Source organism: Neofelis nebulosa, chromosome 8 (genome assembly GCF_028018385.1).
Source record: "Neofelis nebulosa isolate mNeoNeb1 chromosome 8, mNeoNeb1.pri, whole genome shotgun sequence".
NCBI lineage: Eukaryota > Metazoa > Chordata > Mammalia > Carnivora > Felidae > Neofelis > Neofelis nebulosa.
The window spans coordinates 42,417,753-42,440,186 of NC_080789.1; the positions used below are offsets into that span (position 1 = coordinate 42,417,753).

General features: G+C 41.1%; 3 long non-coding RNA genes across 3 annotated transcripts in view; 1 reads left to right on the top strand and 2 right to left on the bottom strand.

Moving 5' to 3' along the window:
* Positions 1-20,815, top strand: part of LOC131519190 (uncharacterized) — a 65,008-nt gene extending 44,193 nt beyond the window's left edge. Inside the window, exon 3 of the long non-coding RNA XR_009265519.1 lies at positions 19,802-20,815. This is a non-coding gene — a long non-coding RNA (uncharacterized LOC131519190). The remainder of the gene's footprint in view (positions 1-19,801) is intronic.
* Positions 5,890-15,825, bottom strand: LOC131519189 (uncharacterized). Its single transcript, XR_009265518.1, has 2 exons — positions 15,390-15,825; positions 5,890-6,101 (listed from the first exon to the last, which is right to left on the bottom strand). It is a non-coding gene; the product is annotated as an uncharacterized LOC131519189 (long non-coding RNA).
* The window catches only part of LOC131519193 (uncharacterized), a 28,013-nt gene continuing 22,775 nt past the window's right edge, over positions 17,197-22,434 (bottom strand). Inside the window, exon 2 of the long non-coding RNA XR_009265522.1 lies at positions 17,197-17,349. This is a non-coding gene — a long non-coding RNA (uncharacterized LOC131519193). The remainder of the gene's footprint in view (positions 17,350-22,434) is intronic.

A 22,434-nucleotide genomic window follows, 5' to 3' on the forward strand; every position in this document is an offset into this window, starting at 1 on the left:
TCAGGACTAGGCACGTCTGTGCCCTTGAATTTTAGGTTTAAGGGCTAATCCAATTTTTATACAGTATAGATATCAAGAAGACAAATGTGGAGTGCAGGAGACAGTGAGTGAGTATGCAGACACACGATCCGGCCCCACCTCCACGTTCAACACTGTTTCATTGAAGATGTCGGTCTATCTGTGCATCAATGTGCTTCCAGAGCCCATCAGGTCGAGGGCTGGTGGCCTGGCATGTGGCCACTCTGGGAAAGAGTGTTGGACACAGTTTGCAGCTGTGGCGCCTGCCCTGATCTACGCTCTCCACCTGCAACTTCAGGAAGCCTGCCTGTCTCCTGTCGCTCTTGAGTGGCACTGCTCTCCCTCTCTCCCACAACCTTTGCCAGCCAATTTGGCAGGGCGATGGTGGCAAAGTAAAACAGGCGCCCTCCTGTCCTTCAGCAAAATGGAGCAGTGGAGCTCTCCACAGAGTTAGTTTTTTTCCTTTTTCCTTTCTGTCTCTCCTTTCTCTCTTTCTCTCTTTTCTTTCTTTCTTTCTTTCTTTCTTTCTTTCTTTCTTTCTTTCTTTCTTTCTTTCTTTCTTTCTTTCTTTCTTTCTTTCTTTTCCTTCCTTCTCCCTTCCTTCCTCCCTTCCTTCCTTCCTTCTCTTTTGCTCTTTCACTCTTTCTTTCAATAGATAGATACAGTTTGAGATATAGTTAACACAAACATAGTTTAAGTTTAAAGTATACAACCCATTGATTTGCTGTATTTATATATTGCAATATGATTACCACTGTAGCTTAGCTAACACCTCCATAGTCACATAATTAACAGGATTTCCTTCTTTCTCATAGCTAAATAATATTTCATTGTATGTATACATACCACATCTTCTTTATTCATTCATCCACTGATGGACTCTTAGGTTGTTTCCATATCTTGGCTATTGTGAATAATGCTACAATAAACATGGGGGTGCAATATATTGTTTTCATTCCCTTTGGATATATACTTAGAATGGGATTGCTGGATCATATGGTAGTTCTCTTTTTAATTTTTTTGAGGATCTCCATATTGTTTTCCATAATGGCTAAACCAATTTATGTTCACACCAACAGTGCTCAGGAGTCCCCTTTCCTCCATATCTTTGTTATTCTTGTCTTCTTGATAATAGCCATTCTAACAGATGTGAGGTGATATCTCATTGTGGTTTTGATTTGCATTTCCCTCGTGATTAGTGATGCTGAGCACCTTTTCGTGTACCTCTTGGCCATTTGGATGTCTTCTTTGGACAAATGCCCGTTCAATTCCTCTGCCCATTTTTAAACACGATTGTTTGTTATTGAGTTTGTTATTGAGTTCTTTGTATATTTTGGAAATTAACCTCTTGTCAGAAAAATGGTTTGCAAATATTTTTTCTTACTACTTAGGTAGCCTTTTCATTGTGTTGCTTTTTCTTTTGCTGTGCAGGGCTTTTTAGTTTAATGTAGTGCCACCTGTTGATTTTTGCTTGTGTTACCTGTGCATTTGATGTCAGAGGGTTTCCTAAATATATATTTTAAAAACCTCTCATCCCATCCACTTGCCAGAATTCCCTCCCGAAGGTAAGTTATCTTACTTTAAACATTACCTAGTTGAAGAGGACATAGACTGAAGTCACTCTAAACTCTTGCTGAGAGAAAACAAGGTACGGGGCCCAGGGGGACAAGGAGGAAATTACTAAGCTGAATATTCATTATATCCCGCAAGTTCTGGAGAGGGAATCTTTACATCTCCCTGCCCTTGCCTGCTATCTTTCATATTATTGTAAATAACCAAAATGTGTCAGGTGCTCTTTCTCTTTGTTCCTAAAGCTCACTATGCTCACTACTATCTCAGAATTTATAAATTTCTAATATTTTAAAATAAAAGCATTAGTGAGGGAGTATTCTAACTGATACTAAGTCTCTTTAGGTCTTTAATTCCCTAATACAAAGCCACATTTATTATATATTCAGGTCATGGGCAGTGTGATTCTGCTTCCAAAGTATGTGTTAGTCTTTAGGCATGAGACAGATAATGGTCAAACTATACACATGAACTACCCTACTTCCCCACAAAAGTCAGTAGAATGTCTCACTCTAGTTTGGGAGCCCTGTACATATTCCAAACCTAGAGTTGTAACAGAATGCACACAGATGAGCCTCAGCTACTAGACTATTAGTTTCTAGAATTCAGAGACTGTTTTATTCACCTTTTTATTTTTAGCTGCCAGAACAGTGCCTTGAACATAGTAGACACTCAACAAGTGTTTGTCAAATACTTGTTCAATGGAAAAATGGAGCAGGGAAGGAAACCAACACTTACTGAGTGCCTGCTACATGCCAAGCTCTGGACTAAGTGGTTTGCAGAAGTTCTCGCATACTTTGGTATTTTTGTTAGTGTTCTGCGTGGTGGGTAGCTCCAAGAATAGCACTAGGACCAGCAGAGACCATCGGAAGATACATTTCTGTTCAATATTAGGAGCTTCGTAATGTTCAGAGATGACTAAACATGGAGCCGGCTGTGTCAGGGAGGATGAATTCCCTGTGACTATGCGTAGGCGGAAGATGTTATATAGGGACTCAAGCATCAGGTGGGTTGGGGACTGTCAGCCAGACCAAAGCCCCTCACTCAGATGCCCACAGAGGCCAGGCAAGGAGCATAAATGAGAAAAGAGGCCAAGTGTAAGAAGTTCTTCACTTCTCCCTTTACTCCATGTAAAACAGTTGCAGCAGGGTGCCTGGGTGGCTCAGTCGGTTAAGTGTCTAACTCTTGGTTTCAGCTCAGGTCATGATCTCACACTTCGTGGGTTTGAGCATTGAGCTGTGTGCTGACAGTATGGACCCTGCTTGGGATTCTCTCTCCCTCTCCCTCTTCTCCCCCACCAAAATAAATTGATTAAAAAAAAAAAAAAACAGTTGCAGCATCATGATGAGCAGTTGCTGACTCTCAACCTCTAAATTGGAGACACAATAGGGAGTAATGGGGTCATAATCCTTCTAATGCACAATTGTTTTTCAGCACCAATAGTTTTCATGCAGGGACATGGATCCTGTTTTGAGAAACCTTTCTATTTTTTCTTTACGTTTATTTATTTTGAGAGAGAAAGAGTGGGTGTGTGCAGGATCTAGTGGGGGATGGGCAGAGAGAGAGAGAGGGAGAGAAAGAGAATCCCAAGCGGGCTCTGCACTGTCAGCGCAGAGCCTGACTTGGGGCTCAAAGTCATGAATCCTGAGGTCATGACCTGAGCCAAAACCAAGAGTCAGATGTTTAACCAACTGAGTCACCCAGGTGCCTCAAGAAATCTTTCCATTTTTAGAGAGAAGCCAGGAATTCTCCTTTTTATATAAAAGCTTCTAATTCTTAAATGTGCTATCAAATTCCATTGGGGAAAGAAAGAACACTATGGGCCACATAACACGTCTACACATTTGGCTTATGGTCACTTTGTTATCTCTGCAACTGGCAATGTTTAAGGTAACTTTAAACCTGAGATTCTTAGGGGCGCCTGGGTGGTGCAGTCGGTTAAGCGTCCGACTTCAGTCAGGTCACGATCTCGCGGTCCGGTCCGTGAGTTCGAGCCCCGCGTCAGGCTCTGGGCTGATGGCTCGGAGCCTGGAGCCTGTTTCCGATTCTGTGTCTCCCTCTCTCTCTGCCCCTCCCCCGTTCATGCTCTGTCTCTCTCTGTCCCAAAAATAAAAAACGTTGAAAAAAAAATTAAAAAAAAACAACCCCTGAGATTCTTAGAATATTTGCCTTACAGAATGGTTATAATCCAGTGTTTGGCTATAAATGATAAATCCTGACATTGAATGGCAATGTCCTAGGTTCACAAATCTCTAACTTTAACTTTTATGCAAGGGGATGGATTTGTGCTGGCCCTATTTCATTTCACTGACTTTCTGTCATCATCATCATTGCAGTAGAGGCTTATCTGATTATTTTATGTAACTTCATCAACCACAGAGTTGATGGATAGCACAGGGATAGAGAAAGCCAGGTAATCTTATTATGACTTCGAGCACAGGTCTCAGTTCTTATGTGGCACATGAGACTTGAATGAATTAAACCCTTGTCCAAAATGATGCACACATCAGCAGTTATATTTTGACAGCTCTGGTTTTGAATTATCTTTCCAGATGTTCTCTCAGTAATTAGAGAAGCCCCATTTCTAGTGAAGCTCTTTCGACTAGAGGGTCAAAAATGACTTGAGTAGAAGTTTTTATCCTTCTATAAAGTGACATCTTCCCTTCTTAATCTGCATTGATAGAAGCTGTTTTCTGTTATCTGGAATTCAGAAGAAGTGTCTTCTCCTAGGAGAATATACCATGTCTTAGAAGGTTGTAATTGCTGATTTCTACAATGATCAAGATCAACTCTGCTCTAGGCTATAGAAGAAGCCCAAGTCCACCCTTTGTTTTTTCTTTTCTTCCTTGGGTTAGCTTGTTTGTTTGTTTTGCCACTGGCATGATCCTATTTGCCACCCCTAAAATTCTGGTGTTGTCCTAACATAATGGTGTCAAGGAGGCCATTTGGCCAACTAGTAGGGTTGTAGGACTTAGAGTTACCTTCTTTAGAAAAAGGAGACCCTGTACTTCCATATGGAGTATCGTCTTCACCAGGAAACAGGGTTAAGGAGAGGCCTGCAGTAAGAAACAAAGGGAAGTTTCCTGTAGTAGCATGCCTACTATGTATCTCCTTGCTGACATAACATGGCAATCGTCCAAGAGTCTCTAGGCTTCAGGTATGGCAAGTTAGGGCACTGACTTCTAGATTCTGACAGACTCAACTTTCCTTTTGTTCCCCCCAAATGAGGGAGTTGTGGCTGTTTCCTGCACTTGCTGTCTTTGTGTCACCTCACGGTGTCTCTAACACTTGTGTACCCAGTTTCTCATAATTACTTGTCTCTGTTGTTGCAATTTCTGTTTTCCTGACTGGACTCTGACAGACACAACTTGCTTTAAGATAAATTCATTACTTATATTTCTGTCAGAGAATTGTGTTGTCCATAAATACTGAGGATACTTCAAGCTGCCAATTTGACTTTTCTGTCTTCAATTGAGGCAAGAAGACTGATGGAAGAAAGCAGTTAAAATCATGAACAAATGTGGATTTTGAGATAATTTACAGATTTCAGTTACTATCCTATTTTCTTTTTGTCATCGTGTGTCAAGTGTTTCTTGTAAATAGCATTAAGGACAGTCTCTTTTTTTCTTGTCTTTTATTATTATTATTTTTTTTTTTTTTTACTTATTTTTGAGACAAAGACAGACAGAGTGTGAGCAGGGGAGGGGCAGAGAGAGAGGGAGACACAGAATCTGAAGCAGGCTCCAGGCTCTGAGTTGTCAGCACAGAGCCCGACTGGGGGCTCGAACTCACAGACCATGAGATCATGACCTGAGCCGAAGTCAGACACTTAACCCACTGAGCCACCCACGTGCCCTAAGGGCAGTCTATTTTTTTTTAAGCTCATTCAGTGTCTGACTTTAATGGGGAATCAGTCCATTCATAATTAGTGTAAAAACGGGTATACTTGATTTTAATTCTTTCAATTTTACTCTGATTTTTAAAAATGAACTTTGCCATTGTTTCCTCTGTTCTTTTCCCTATTTCTTGGTTTGGTTATCCCAATTTTTATCCCTATGTCCCTGAATAATCAAATTTAACTATATGGCTAGAGAAAAGTGTTTTGTATGTTTTATTTTTATTTTTTTTAATGTTTATTAATTTCTGAGGGGGGGGGGGTTAAGGGGCAGATAGAGACGGGGGCAGATGATTCAAAGAAGGCTCTACATGGACAGCAGCGAGCCCGATGTGAGGCTTGAACTCACAAACTGTGAGATCATGAGCTGAGCCAAAGTTGGATGCTCAACTGACTAAACCAGCCAGGTGCCCCTTGTATGTTTTTAATTTGAAAAAGACCAGAGATTTAAAATGCCCTTTTTCTAATGGTCATGCTTTCGTTCACATGGTTTGCCAAGGAATCTTTTAGGGAAACTAGGGCAGCAGAAGAGATTCAGAAGTCATCCTGGGTGCTCTGGACTCCACAATGGCGAGATTGCTTTGGCTCTCCATTAGACATTCCAACACACAGGTTTTCTCTAAAATATAAAGAAAAGCAAATCAAAAGAGAAGACCTTGAAATAAAAAAAAGTTCTGCTATGAAAACAGCTTATTAAGGAATTGATGTGAAAGTTGGTGAGTCCCTTTATGCTCTGACAAGCTTTGGTATGCTTTTCCTCTCCCAGAAAAGCACTACTTACACTGGCAAACTCCTGTGCATCCTTTTTCTAAAAAATAATTTTTTTAAGTTTATTTATTTATTTTGAGAGAGTGAGAGAGTGCTAGTAGGACAGGGGCAGAGAGAGAGAGAGAGAGAGAGGGAGGGAGAATTCATGCAGAGCCCAATTCAGGACTTGAATTCACAAACCACAAGATCATGACCTGAGTTGAAGTTGGATGCTCAACCTACGGAGTCACCCAGGTGTCCCTCCTATGCATCCTTTGAGGTGTGTCCAGAAGGTCTTTTCTGTAAATCTTTCCCTGACCACCCTCTCCAAACCTGCTTCCTTCTTTGTGCCCCCTCCACGCCTTATGCATGCCCCCATTACAGCCCTTATAGCATGGTTTTGCAATTATCATCCTCTGCTCTAAGCTATGTGCTGTTTGAGGGCAGAAACTTCTGTTCATTTAGCTTCGCATCTTCACTAGTTACTGCCAATGCTTAATAAACACTTGTTGAGTAAATGATTAATTGTTTTGCCAACGATAGTGGTTTATTAACAGCAACATATTTCTGTCATCTTTTATCTTTGCTTTTTTCCTGAAGCAACAGAAAAAAAAATAACTTCAGAATTAATGTTACCTCTAAGGAACACAAATAGTATTCTCACTAGTCCTATTAACGTGTTCCCCTAATATTTTGGGAATTTAGGTTGAGGCCATCTGAACCCTTGTCTCTCTCTGTTCCTCAACAATCTTTTGGCAGATTCCTGTGTGTGTGTATCAATGACTAACCATCTGAATTCAATTTGCAACCTTCTTGCTCATGGGGCAAACATTGGCAATTAGCCTAACTGGTAGTCCTACTGGCTAAAATCACATCCAATAAGACTTCCTTAGGACGTATCCAGTTGGATACTTTCTTTTGGAATGCTTAAGTGAACGCCCATCCTTTAACTTAAAATGATCTTTTTAATCTCCCCCTCCACAGATTAAGGCCTTTATTTAGCATGACAGCAACTGAGTTCCCCAACTCTGCCAGACATGCAACTTGATTATGAGTTCAGTCAATACCTAAAATCAATGCAAAAAAAGTAAAGTCGGAAGGTTCGAAATATAAATCCATTAAGGCCTGACATTTTCTCAAAATTTTAGTGAATAGCACACAGTCACTCTCTGCTCCAGCTGTAAAAATAACACTATGAATGTAAACTAAAATAAGTAACTTGGACCTCCTTTATAAGAAATTCATCATTTTAAAAAATGCAGAGAAACCATTGGGAAGCAATTTCCACAAATCGAAGGACTCCTCATTTAGAGTGAATACAATATACACAATAGAGAGTATACAGTGAACACTACCACCAGACTGGCTCAAACACAAGGTCTAACAGAATTGTCACAAAGCACATTTGAAAGGGATTGCTAGCAATATGAATTCCTCAGGAAGGTTTTCAATCTCTTAAGTATTTATGCAGGCTGAAGACTGAAGGGGGATTCTAAGAGATCTGTGGCCACATTTGGCAGAGTAGAGGTTCATGGAGTCCACCAGGAAAAACAAACAAAACAAAACAAAACAAAACAAAACAAAACCCTAGAGGCCTCTTGCTTTCGTGCCTTGACAGGCTGACACCGTAAATTACCTGTACAACCTGCAGTTGTCTACTCTGTTAGTAGAAGGAAGAGTTCAGGTAGGTTGGGTCATGTTATTTCCCTCTCCTTCTGGGAAACTGTCAGACTGACTTTCCAGCTCTCCCAGAACTCACATGTAGCCACAGGCCTGAGTGCTGTCAATGGGAAATTCCCAGCAGACACTGTCCAGGTGGCCTAAATTCAACTCAGTTCTGAAACTATTTACCTAGAAAATAGCATCAGCGGGCACCTGGGTGGCTCAGTCGGTTAAGCTTCTGACTCTTGATTTTGGCTTAGGTCATGATGCAGGGAGTCAGGCCCTGTGGGGCCTGACAGTGTCAGGATCCCTGACAGTGGGGATCCTGCTTAAGATTCTCTCTCTCACTCTTTCTTTGCCCCTCCCCAACTTGTGCGCTCAAGCACGCTCTCTCTCTCTCAAAATAAATACATAGACTTAAAAAAAAAAAAAAAAAGAAAATAGCACCAGATCCCACAGGTTAAGGACACTGTTGTACAAGACTCCCCTCCACCCCCTTGAGAAGCCAATTTTAAGTGCAGGTTTGTAACTTGTGCTTCTGACCAAGTGGCTATAAATTGGCGGTTCCTACAACCCCCTGCTTAGGGTCGAGTGATTTGCTACAGCATCTCACAGAACTCAGGGAAACATTTGCCAGTTTATTATAAAAGGATATACTATAAAACAATACATGTGGGAAAAGGCTCAGAGCTCCCATGCTCTCTAAGCATACCACAATCCTCAAATTCCCATGAGTTCTGGGGCGCCTGGATGGTTCAGTCGATAAGCTTCCGACTTCAGCTTAGGTCATGATCTCATGGTTCGTGAGTTCGAGCCCCACGTCAGCCTCTGTGCTGACAGCTGGGAGCCTGGAGCCTGCTTCAGATTCTGTGTCTCCCTCGGTCTCTGCCCCTCCCCCACTCATGCTCTGTCTCTTTCAAAAATAAACATCTAAACAAACAAATTTCCATGGGGTCATCCACTAGGAAGCTCTCCAAATCTACTCCTTTTGGTTTTTTATGAAAACTTCATTACATAAGCATGATTGATTAAATCAATGGCCATTGGTGATTAAGCTCAATCTCCAGCCCCTCTCTCCTCCTGGGAAATCAGGGGGTGAGATCAAAAGTTCCAGCCTTCTAAACACCTGGCTGTTTCCCTTGGCAACCAGCCCCCCCTCCCAGGGTGCAATGCGGGCTAGTCACCTCATTAACATAACAAAAGACACTTTGTTTCGCTCTCAACACTTAGGAAATTCCAGGGGTTTGAAGAGCTCCAGGCCAAGAACAAGGATGAAGACCAAAAATGTATTCTTACTGTAAGTCACAATATCGCAGATTGGATCTAATGAATATTAAAAATAATATTTGCAAAGAGTTTTTAGTCATGTAAATGATTATTGCTAAGGGTAACAGAATATGCCATCTCAAAATATGAATGTAGGCGTTCAGGACATGCTACCTCATAATATGCTGCTTTGGCATTTTGAGTTGTAGACGTTTGAAAAAGCAATAAATGCAAGGAGGGCTATCTCTGAACTGCTCGTATCTGCCTCAAGACAGAGCAACAAAAGGAACTCAGTTATAGATCCCTCCCCAGGAGTTTCATCAACCAGGAATCACTGACACCACATCCAAACTTGACCACAAATTATCATATCTCCCATCTATTTTTTTCTAAGAATCCATTCATCTTCCCTAAAAATCACTTACTCTCCCCTATGAGGCCTATACCCTTCCTCCCCTCCCCAATTAATATGGTATTTAAGCCTGAACTCTGAGCCACCTCTGAGTTACTCATTTTTCCCTGGTCATCTCCCATGCATACATGAGGTATACACGTTAATAAACTTCTTTTATTACAGAGGTCTTTGCTAAGAACTTTGAGGGTAGAGGGAAGATTAATTTCCCTCCCCTACAATTATTGGAAAGATATGTAAAAAGAATAGGATACAAAATTGTTTTTTTTCCAAAACATCTCCAATGCATTTTTGGAAAATAGGAAAAAATATGCCCAAATGTTAAAGTCAAAAATTGAAAGACGGGAGTCTGGGTGGCTCAATTGGTTAGGCCTCTGACCTTAGCTCTGCTCATGATCTCATGATTTATGGGTTTGAGCCCCATGTCAGGCTCTGTGCTGACAGCTTGGAGCCTGGAGCCTGCTTCAGATTCTGTGTGTCCCTTTGTCTCTTGCCCCTCCGTGCTCATGCTCTGTATCTCTCTCTCTCTCAAAAATAAATAAACATTAAAAATTTTTTTAATTGAAAGAATAATTCATTGGAAATCCATATCCCTTCACTTATATCCAACACTACCCATATGTTGGAGAGCCCCCTATTTTCTCCTCTAGCCTTGGCCTTACTCAAGGGATGAGAGGTATTCTGAGCCAAGAGTATGCCCATCTGGAGCTCATCTCCTGCCACAACCCCTCACTTTTATTCCATGCTTCAGGTGTCCTAGAGCCTGGAATTCCTATTAATTTCATCTTTTTGGGGGTCCATTTTCCTGAGGTTAGACCATCTCCACTGTGCATAGCCCTTGGCCCAATGGTGGCCAAGAAACATCTGTTTCTGAGAGTGGGGAGCTGCATGATATGGATGTGAAGGTGAGGAAAGTAATTTCCCTAAGTTCTTGGATGGACCCCTATAGCCAAAGATAGATTAGTAAGAGAAAAACTAACAGAGAAGTTTATTAATATGTATACCTCTTGTATGGATGGGAGATACCTAGGGAAAGATCAGTAACTTAAAGGTTTAGTTAGAACCTCAGTTCATACAGTATCTTAGCAAAGGAACAACACATTTCTATAGAAGTCACAGACAAAGGAAATAGACTTTGAGTCTCTAAGGGCAGCAAATAATGAACACAGATATATAGGAAACTAATGGTAGATAAAAGCTGGATAGTAAGGTTTGTTATATAGATTCTTCCAGTACCATTTCCACGCTGATAGGATATAAAGTTATCTCTAGTGATTAACTTTTGTCCTTCTTGATAGAGAGGGGAAGAGAGATATCCTTGAAAATTTATGTCCTTGTTTTGGGCAAATAGAGGGAGGGCAGCAAGCTTTTCTTATATCTGCATCTTCTCAGTTGTCTTCAGCTCCAAATAATCTTCTGCCAAAGGGGCATGTTTTGGGGTTTCACATTCTGCTACCCCACGGGTGGTGCTCGAATTCATGAACTGAGGTGTCCACACAGGTGTGCATAGAGCCCCTTATGGTGCAGGATGGACTTAGGAATGGGTGAGAAATGGTTGCAGGCCAGGAGACCAGGGCTGCCTTTCCTTGAATTGCTATGTTTTAACATAAAACTTACAGGTGTTTGTGAATTCTAAATTTGAACTTGGTTTCCAGATCATTATGAAGATGCATTGGTCGAAGTAAAGAATAGAATGTATTTTATTATTTTATGAGTTTGCTTTATAACTTTAAATATTTAGGCATGGTATATGAGTCTCCATTCGTACTTTTGACCCAGACCCTTCAGGGTTAGGAACAGTCTTGCTTAAATATACCAATTATCAACATTTTGCCATATTGGCTTGTTTTATCTGTCTATCTGTCTATCTATCTATCTATCATCTATCATCTATCTGTCTATATCAATGGGCCGTATTTTTTAATGCTGAAGCATTTGAAAGTATGCTGCAGATATCATGGCACTTTCTCTCTGAATACTTTACCATGTGTTTCTTAAGAACAAGGATATTCTCCCATATAACCACAATATATCACACCAAAGAAGTTTAATGTCGATATAATAAAATTATCTAATAAATGTGGCCTATATTCAAATTTTCTCCATTGTCTTAATGCCCTGTCAAAGATTTTTTTTTTTTTTTCTAATCTAGGATCCAATCAAGGATCACTCATAATATTTGCTTTTCATGTTGTATGGTAATGACAAAAAGACCAAGAAAGGCTTTCTCTTAAATGGAGGTCAAATTAGATTGCTCAGCAAAATTGGTGGAAATGTTAAAACACTAACCACATTTTTTGGAAATAGAACACAAAGTCTTCAAGATTTTAAGGGAGTGAAGGGAAAATAAATGCAACAGCCTTTGAGCTTTAATTTCAGTTTTTTCTGAGGCTGTTATTCCTAAATGATATGCACCTGCTTTTTCTTCTGTGGGCTTCTACTGTGATTTTATGTTTGTCCTAAATTTTCAGAGGAATAAATGCAGTGTTAGATGAAGGAACGTTTTCATTATTATCCTAGAAAGAGAGTGTGTGTGTGAGTGGGGGAGAGGGGCAGAGGGAGAGAGAGAGAGAGAGAGAGAGAGAGAGAGAGAGAGAGAGAGAGAGAGAGAATTTCAAGCAGGCTCCATGCTCAGCCTGGAGCCTGACACAGGGCTTGATCCCATGACCCTGGGATCATGACCTGAGCCGAAAACAAGAGTCAGATGCTCAACTGACTGAGCCATCCAGGTGCCTCTAGATGAAGAAATTTTTTAAGTAAATAAAACCTTAAGCAAGCTGTATTCACATGTTTTTGATAAACAAATTTGCACTTTGCACATTTGCAAATCCTTCAGTGCTAAACACTGATTTTCTCACCCCTTTCTTGGCCAGACTTTTTCTGTGTCCTCATGTACAGCAGGAAGACATTGATGTTTGTGAAAACTCAGCCATTTTATGATAACTCACTGGTTTTTGTGGCCATACACTAATGTTACAAGCATCTATCTCATAAGATTTCATTTAAGAATAAAAATGTTCTGGGGCGCCTGGGTGGCGCAGTCGGTTAAGCGGCCGACTTCAGCCAGGTCACGATCTCGCGGTCCGTGAGTTCGAGCCCCGCGTCGGGCTCTGTGCTGACAGCTCGGAGCCTGGAGCCTGTTTCCAATTCTGTGTCTCCCTCTCTCTCTGCCCCTCCCCCGTTCATGCTCTGTCTCTCTCTGTCCCAAAAATAAATTAAAAACGTTGAAAAAAAAAAAAAAATTTAAAAAAAAAAAAAAAAAAAAAAAAAAAAGAATAAAAATGTTCTTAACAAGAAACACATTAAACAGACAAACATTAGGTATTAGAGATCAATACCCCTACATAATCATTTGGGGTGTCCAACACAAGAACACAAGACTCTTGAACACAAGAGTTCATTGGAAAACTGACATTTTAAAAATATTTGAGTGCAAGAAAATAAGCAAAGAATTAAAAATGACTTTTCAAACAAAATTTTGTTTCCTTATAGATTATGAACTTCAAATGATTTGCTTCGTTTTAAAGGTGTAAATAGTTGAAGATCAGAAAAATAATATTGTCTATGCAGTGTGTTGTGTATATAAATTTTTATTTATTTATTTATTTATTTATTACACAACATTCTACATAGACAGATCTTCATGCATCTAAATCAATGCTATTGAAAGTGTGATGCATGGGTAGGTGCCAAATAGCACATTATTTGTAACCAGTTTTGAAATAAATTTCGAGTCCCACGATGGAACTGCTCCTTCCCTGGGTGCCACATCAGTGAACTGAAATTTAGATAAATTTCATGTCCCTATGAATGCTCGGCTTCACCAGAAACAGACTATCCAGGCAGCCAGTCCCCAAATGTCCCGCCAATTTAGGACTCCTCCTTATTTCCTTGTTCCTTCTCACCCCAAGCAAAGTTGACTATGTAGCCCCAGCCAATCTGATATTTTCTCTTTCTCTCTTCCTTGTTCTTTATTCTTTGTCCTGTAAAAGCTTTCAGTCTTTCTCTCTCCCCATTTAACAATTCTCTGAATGGAGGCTATCTGCTTCATGAGGTGTTATCACCTGGTTTGTCTTCTTTAATCATTTTTTAACAAGTCCATGAGGAAACAAGTAATAAATTGAAAGGAAGCATTTAGAAACTTTCAAAGCAGTATGTCAGAGTACCTTTATACATGTTGAATCCAAGAAAAGAAAACCTGGCTTGTATTTTGTATATCTTTTTATTCCATCTTTCTACTTCTTGTTGTTGTTGTATTTTTATATGAGTTCATGATGGATTGGGAAAAGAAAAACTGGTTCTTCACCTCAGATAATTTGAGAAGCACTTCTGAACATGGTATTTGGCAGGAGTGTGAAGTGTGTGTGTGTGTGTGTGTGTGTGTGTGTGTTTGTGTGTGTGTTTATAGGGTTGAAAGAAAAGAGAGGTGAAGTGGAAAGTCATTGGATCAAATGCAATATCATTTGCAAAAGAGGTTTATATTAAATAATAAAAGACTATATATATTTCCAAATACGATGTAAACAAAGGAGTTCAGAACAAGACTGCTCCTCCTTAACATGCCACTCTCGCAGGATTACTTTGACCTGAAGGCAATCAAGACCCAGAAGACTCATGAGAAGCTTGTAACCTCCCCCTTAAATGCCTAAAGGAAATGTAATTTTTTCATTTGTGGGGGAAATATGCAATTATAAAGGAAATTTACATTGGAAAGGGGGCCTCTACCAAGAAGAGAGCTACTGCCAGAGATAAACCATTTTTACTTAAGAAACTGATCTGCCTAACCTTGATTTGCCAAACATTTCCTCCTCTCCCCTTCCTATAAATTGCTTTCCCTCCTCTGAAACCTTTTCCTTAGCTCAGGATGTTTTATAAACCTCAATTGCCTGGTTGCCTTTTGGGTCTCCTGCACATGTACGCAATTAGATTTGTTTTTCTCCTGTTAATCTGTCTTATGTCATTTTAATGATTGGACCAGCCACAGAATCTAGAAGGATACAATAAAAATTCCTCCCCTACACAAATTCATAAACCAAATGGGTTAGCTAATCTTCTATTATTATTTGAAACCATTTTTAGGGAATAAACGAAAGAACAAAAGATGTGCCAGGTCACAGTACTTGAACATTTTTAGTGTTTGTTTTCTCTCTCTCTCTCTCTCTCTCTCTCTCTCTCTCATTTACTTGCTCTCTCTCCATTTGTTTATCCTTTACAGTGTCCACACTATCTGATAATGGCTTTCCATGTTACCAACGTAGGGGAGAGTAAAATAATTTTCCCTCTACCCTTCTAAGTTCTCAGCTGGAGCCCTATAAAACAAGATTAATAAGAGAAAAACAATCAGAAGTTTATAATGTATACCTACTGGATACAAGGGAAGTATTCAGAAAACTGAGTAACTCTCAGAGGTGATATACCATTCAGGCTTAAATACCATCCTTAGCTAAAGACAAAAGACAGAAGGGTTGGGGGAAGTCAGTTACGGGGAGATGGGCAGCACAAGTCTGGTAAACAAGAGTAAGATTTGCCATGAAGATTTAAGTCAGGGACTTCTGCATTGATAAGAGTTTCTTCTGGTTTGGTCATCCTTCTCTTCCTGGTACAGTGAGGGAGATACCCTTCCAAATAGAGATTTCTTTATAAATATCAATTTCTCTTACAAAAGGGTAACTTCTACTCCATTTTCAGAGCTTCTCCTGTGTCTGCTCCTTCTCAAAGAGGAGCCTTATGCCAAAGAGGTATCATTGGGATGGCATATTCTGCCACTAATCAGTGTCAATATCCACATTCCCTTCAGATTTGCCTCAACATCTTGCTCACATTCCTCCAAATGGTCCTTTTTCTTTCACTTGCCTCTGCTCTTCCTTTCTCCACCATAACAGTTCCTGAAATCCTATTTTCTCTGAATGCTTTCTTTCCATTAACCTCATCCCACACAGATCACTTCATTAGATGATCTCAATGTTTAGATGTATTTTGTATAATTTTGAATTTTATGCAATAGTTTGTAATTGTTCTCAAGCTCGCCTCCTGTTGGCTACCCACTCTATGACATCATCCCTTTGGATTCTAAATTCCTGCAAAATAGGAGTAGCTACTTTGGTTCCAGAGCTGCGCTGCCCAAGCCAGTAGCTATTAAAGTTCAAATATTTAGGTTTTTTTTTAAAAATTAACATTAAATTAAAATAAGTTAACATTAGGTAAAATTAAAAATTTATTTCCTCGGTTTTATTGTCTGGATTTCAAATGTTCATTGCCTACATGTGTTTAGTTGCTATCATATTGGAAACCGGGGTGCCTGGGTGGCTCAGTCGGTTGAGTGTCCGACTGGCTCAGGTCATGATCTCCCAGTTTGTGGGTTCGAGCCCCGTGTCAGGCTCTGTGCTGACAGCTCTGAACCTGGATCCTGCTTTGCATTCTCTTTCTCTCTCTCTCTCTTTCTCTCGCTGCTCCTCCCCTGCTCGTACTCTGTCTCTCAAAAATGAAACTGAACCTTTGAAAATGCTTAAAAGCATAAAGTTGAACAAAAATCAAAATGGCTGCACTAATACTTTAGCCAAACTCAACCTTAAAGTAATCTTTTTCCTCTCTTCTGCAAACCTCCCCTCCTCTCTTCTTAGCCTTTTGTTTCAGGAACCCGGTACCACCCTAAAGACATGATGAACAAAGCTGGCAGCGCCTACACAATTCCTGTCAAAACCGGCTAGATCCTGTATTTCCTTATCTTTAAAAAGTTTTTAAATGTTTATTCATTTTTGAGAGAGAGAGTGTGAGTGGGGGAGGAGCAGAGAGAGAGGGAGAAACAGAATCCGAAGCAGGCTCCAGGCTCTGAGCTGTCGGCACAGAAGCCGACACGGGACTTGAACTCACGAACTGTGAGTGAGATCATGACCTGAGCTGAAGTTGGGTGCTCAACCAACTGAGCCACCCGGGCGCCCCTAGATCCTGTATTTCCTTACAAAACCTCCCACCCCTTTCCTCCCGGCAGGCTTGCAGTTTCTGAAGGCCTTAGCCCACTACACCCTCCTTTGCCCACAAAGCAATAAAGCTATTGTTCCTCTTTATCCCACATTCTGTCTTCACATTATATTTTGTCTCCATGATTTTCAATAACACGTTTAGAATATTTTCATCATTGCAGAAAGTTCTACTGGACAGGAATTCTCTCATATTTCCCATAACACCTATCATAGCTCACTGTTTACAGAAGATAGTCGAGGAGGAGTTAAGATGGCAGAATAGTAGGGGGACCCTATGCTTTCCTTGTCCCTTGAACACAGCTAGATAAATGTCAAATCATCCTGAACACCCAAGAAATTAATATGAGGACTGAAAGAACAAGTTGCACACCTAGAGGGAGAAAAGTGGCTACATCGTGGAAGGGAGATACTACGGAGAGTTGATTTGAGGGAGAGAAAAGAATTGAGGGTGCTGCGGGGTGGGGGGGCTGATCAGGGAAAGAGGAAAGAGGGAGAAAGGGAGAGAGACAAAGACAGAAGGCAGCATGCAGGAGATTGTACAAGAAAAACTCTTTCCCAAAACCACTGACTGGGAAAAGGAGAGGAACTGATTGTGGCAAGTTTTTACAAGCAGGGGAGCTCGAAGTCTGAAGTTTTAGAAGTCATACCATCACCAGGGTCATGCCGGTGGGCTTAGCGGTGTTCTGGTGGGGAAGGAGAGCAGAGGCCCTGGAATGGACAGCATGGTCTGAGGATCTCCTGGGTCTCACCGGGAGAAACAGATCCCCTTCTTGGAATGCATTTGGGAGAGATGGCACTACCTTTCAGGGGACAGAAGAGACAGGGGGTCACTGAGCGGCCTGTTAATTAGCATAGCAGTAGGGGCACCTGCTGAGAGGGCAGCTAACCTAGAAGCCAACTCTTGGATGCATTTTACCACAAACTCCAAGCCTCTGCACAGTCGTGGGATGGATTTTCTGGGATGAACTGGCACTAGCCACAGCACCGCGATACCCTCCCCCAGAGGATCAGCGTGGGTCTGCACTGCTCTGAGTCCCTAAAATTTGGAGGTTTTGAAACCTAGCTGCGTGACTGAGATAAAACACAGGAGTACTGGCCACAGGCAGGTAGACGATTCAGACACAGGGTGAAAGCAGGATTCTGACAGAAACCTGGGACACAAGAGGGGAGATTGTTCACTCATCTGTGAGGGCTTTCTGAATAGCAGTGGGCACAAACTCCCCGCTTCCGAGAGCGGGGCAATGCCATTTTTCCTGCCTCCCATCAGCAGGGACAGACTTCGGTGAACAACACAGCGCCTCCCAGTGGAGCCTGGAGCCACATACACCAAGCTCTGCCCCACTCCTCACTGCAGGTGCATCTTTACTAGGGCAGGTCTGGCTGAGAACCCAAGCAGCAGGCCTCTTCCCCAGAAAACCAGCACAAACCCCAACATGTACCAAGGCTACTGATCATAGAGCTCTGCAAAGCTTCAGCTCTCATGGAAATAGGATCAGGCTCATTTTAACAAGCAGACTAAAGTACACCTAGTTAAAATGCCACACACTGGAAAGGTCCAAACGCTCCCCACTGCAGGCAAGGAGAAACTCTGCAGAGGACCGATCTGAGGGAAAGAGCAACCAAAACACAATAGCGGAGTGCACGCTCTGAAATACTTCCTGAAGCCCGAGGCCCTGGATAGTATAGGACCTCTTCTTAATACAGCCATTACTCTCAGGACCAGGAAATATAACAGGATTTCCCAACACACACACACACACACACACACACACACAAATAGTGACCTAAACAAAGTGCCAAAATGGAGGAATTCACCCCAAAATAAAGAACATGAAGAGGTCACAGCCAGGGGCCTAACCAAAACAGATATAAGTAATTATGCCTGAACCAGAATTTAAAACAACAATCATAAGGAGACTGACTGGGCTTGAGAAAGCATAGAAGACACCAGAGAATCCCTTACTGCAGAAATAAAAGAACTAAAAACTAGTCAGGCTGGAAAAAAATGCTATAACTGAGATTCAAAACCAACAGGATGCAGTGACAGTGAGGATGTACGACTCAGAGGAATGAATAAGTGATACAGAATATAAAAATATGGAAAGTAATGAAGCTGAAAAGAGTAGGGAAAGAAAAGTATTAGATCATGAATGTAGACTTAGGGAACTCAGTAACTCCATAAAGCATAATAACATTTGTATCATAGGAGTCCCAGAAAGGGGAAAGAGGGCAGAAAAGTTTTAAATGAGCACATTATAGCAGAAAACTTCCCTAATCTGGGGAAGGACACAGACATTGGAATCCAGGAGGCACAGAGAACTCCCACCAAATTTAACAAAAGCTGGCCCACAGCAAGAATATATCATAGTAAAAATTTTAAAATATACAGATAAGGAAAGAATCCTGAAAGCAACAAGGGAAAATAAATTCCTAATCTACAAGGGAAGACAAGTCAGGTTTGCAGCAGATCTCTCCCCAGAAACCTGGCAGGCCAGATGGGAGTGGCATGATATACTCAACATGCCGAAGTGGAAAAAATATGCAGCCAAGAATACTTTATCCATCAAGGCTGTCATTCAGAATAGAAAGAGAGATAAAGAGCCTGTCAGACAAACAAAAACTAAGGGAGTTCATGACCACTAAACCAGCCCTGTGAGAAATATTAAAGGGGACATTTTGAGTGGGAAAGAAAGACCAAAAGCAACAAAGACTAGAAAGGAACAGAGAAAATCTCCAGAATCGGCAACTTTACAGAATACAAATTAAAAATTAAAATAAAAAAAAGATTATCAACAAATGAATATGTAACAAATAATATAGTATAGCAAATAACATAGTATTACTAATAAGATTATTACCAAGATCAAGAAAAATCACATTTATAATATATCATAAAAGACTTTGAAGGGTTGGAATGGAAAAAGATAAGATATTATGAGATTTAAAAAAAAAACACCAATAATAAAAATAAAAGAGAATACCTGCCCTATTTATTTTCACAATTGTGTGTGTGTGTGTGTTTGTGCATGCACACGCACAGGAGATCCTTATGAGAATAAAATGAGAGGCTCCATAAATTATAAAGCCTTAGACAAGTATGAGGGATTTTTAGCAGAAATTCAACAACATGAACAACAATTTGGCTATTATTCCTGGTTATAAGACAAAAGGAGATGGGATGATGATGCAAAATTGTTGGAGATGCAGTGGATCGTTTCATTCATTATTTTTTCTTACTATATTTTATCCTAGCATTTGCATATTCAGCCTCTCCTGAGGAGCTGAACACACAGAAACACTGAGAAATGTTGCTGCTTTCAGAAGCATCAAGATGTAACTCCAAACAAAAGCTTTGTGCCCTGCAACTAGCTGTCCTTCTTCATCTGGTGAGCAGCATTCGTGGGTTCTCAATCCCATCTCTAGAAAACTAGTTGTCCCTGGTAGAGAAGCCACAAACTCTCCAGGACCTCCATGACCTCTGTCTCCAGGGACTCGGAGTCAATGGCTGCCCTCCAGCACTGACACTGGACGTCACTCGCTTTTTCTCCATTCCTTTTTCTTTTAAATCAAGTGCAGGGGTCAAAAGGAATGGCTTCTGGAAGGATAGACAGAACAGTTTCGCTCAACACAATGTAAAGGTTTTACAGGAAATATTTGCTGTTTCATGTATAATTGAATAAAAACGTAACGAATGTCTTTATTAGTGTAACTATAAGCAGCATAGAAAGACTTTCAGAGTTGGAAGACGCGTGAAGATCCCTGTAGCTCCACAGATGAGCAAAGTCCTGTTGATAAACGGCCACACAGTCTCTGCTTAGGAAGTACATGTATATTAGAGAGTGTCCTAGCAGGAAATAGAGAGCGCACTCCCACTGGGTAGGCAGAAAGTGTCTGTTCACTAGATTGCAGGCAGGCTTTACGGAAACCAGCAAGGAATAGTGTAGGACTTTAAGACCAGTGGCGTCAGGGAGTCGCCTATCTTCCCTGTGCCTGAAGGGGCATTGGGAGTGGGAGGCAGCGGTCCTGGAACTCCGAGAGGGTAGCTATGTCAGTGCACCGGGCCGCTATAACAAAATACAATAGATGGGGCGGCTTGAACAGCAGACATTTATTTCTCACTGTTCTGGAGGCTGGGAAGGCCCAGCTCCAGGTGCTGGCAGATCTGGTTCCTGGTGAGAGTTGGCTCTCTGGCTTGCAGACAGCAGCTTTCTTCCCACATATCCTCACATGACAGAGAAAGAGCAAGCTCTGGTGTGTCTTTTTCTTCCTATAAAAAAGCTAATCTCATCGCGGGGGGCGGGGGGGGGCGGGGGGGTTACCTTCATGATCTCGTCTAAACCTAACCACCTCCTAAAGGTCCTACTTCCAAATATCATCACTTTGGGGGTTAGGGCTTTAACATATGAACTTGGGGGCGGGGGGACATAAACATTCAGTCCATATCAGTAGCAATGGAGAGGGCTGCCTGATAAGAGCTATCACCTTCCATAGAGGGATGAAGACAATTCAAGGCAATATGACATAGAGAGCCAGGGGAGTAAGTACCCTGATCTCACTCTCCACCAGTCCTACCATTGGCCAAACCCAATAAGAAGCAGTAGGACAAGGTGGCTGGTGGTGGTAGTTCATATCAGTCAGCCTCTTTTGGCACAGGGCAGGGGAGATAATGATCTGGAGAGGCAAGTAGAAAATACCCAGCCAGCCTCTCAGACCCTTTTCCCCTGGATTGACTAAATGTGAGAATGCATGTAAGGCTCTTAGCCTAGAGCCCACTGTGTTTTGGAAGCTCAATAAATGCAATATGCTGGGTATACATTTTATAGTCCCAGCCCCTGTTACTCAGGTGTACACATATTCAGCTTCTAAAAAACTGCTTAAAAACTGAGTTTGGATCTCAAGTCCCCAATTTCTGTTGAGTAGATTGCAGAAAACATAGTCTTACCAAATCATTATAACTCATTGTCTTTAGATATAACTCATCTTCTTTTGATCAATTGCCACAGTCATTGTTTTCTCTTCTACTTTCTTCTCCCTTTCTCCCCTTCTCTCCAGGCCTGATCTAAATTTCTTGAAGGGTCTTATGAATTATCTAGGCATTGGTCCTATATGATTCACTCTCATCCTCTGTCCTCTCCTATAATATTATCACCTATTCTTTCCAGCTCTAAGGTTTGTGATATCACTATATGCTGAGTCTTCCAGGTTTTATCCTTAATACTCACAGTCAAGCCTTGGCATTGAAAATAAACAAAGCGAAAAATCTTTCAGCCTCACTTGCCCCCTCAGCTAGATAGGCAGGTGCAATGAATGATCTGTACAACTGCACGTGGCCGTCTTTAAACTTGACGTTAAAGTGTTTTATTCAGAGTCAAACATCATAGACTTCCGTTTGAAGTGATTGAATTAAATCGCAGAGGTGATGTTTAATCAAAGACAAACAGCCAGCGATGGTCCGGTTTCTTATAAAACTGATTTTTTGGGTGCTTCATATTTATTAGGGAGTGAATAAAACTGACCATCCAATAGCTACACATCAGAAATATTTGGCCTACTTTGTCAGGAGAGACTTTAATTTTCAAAGATGTGCAAGTCTGAGGTTTGGCTCTTCACGGAGCTTCTGCATCCAGATAATAATGCTTTTTTCCCTTTGGCCTCACTGGTATAAAAATGGAAATAAGTTGATGGAATCTCTGGGATTCAGTTTGGTATATGCTGCAAGAGGATGAAGGAAGAAAACCAATAATGATACTTTGATTTTGAAAATGTATTCTAGAAGGTTATTTGCACAGTTTCAAATGCTCTGAATATTGGTGTTCTGACATTTTGAAATAAGATGAATAAGGTCTGTGGCTTGTGCCAATATTCAAACTGGGAAAGAATGGTGC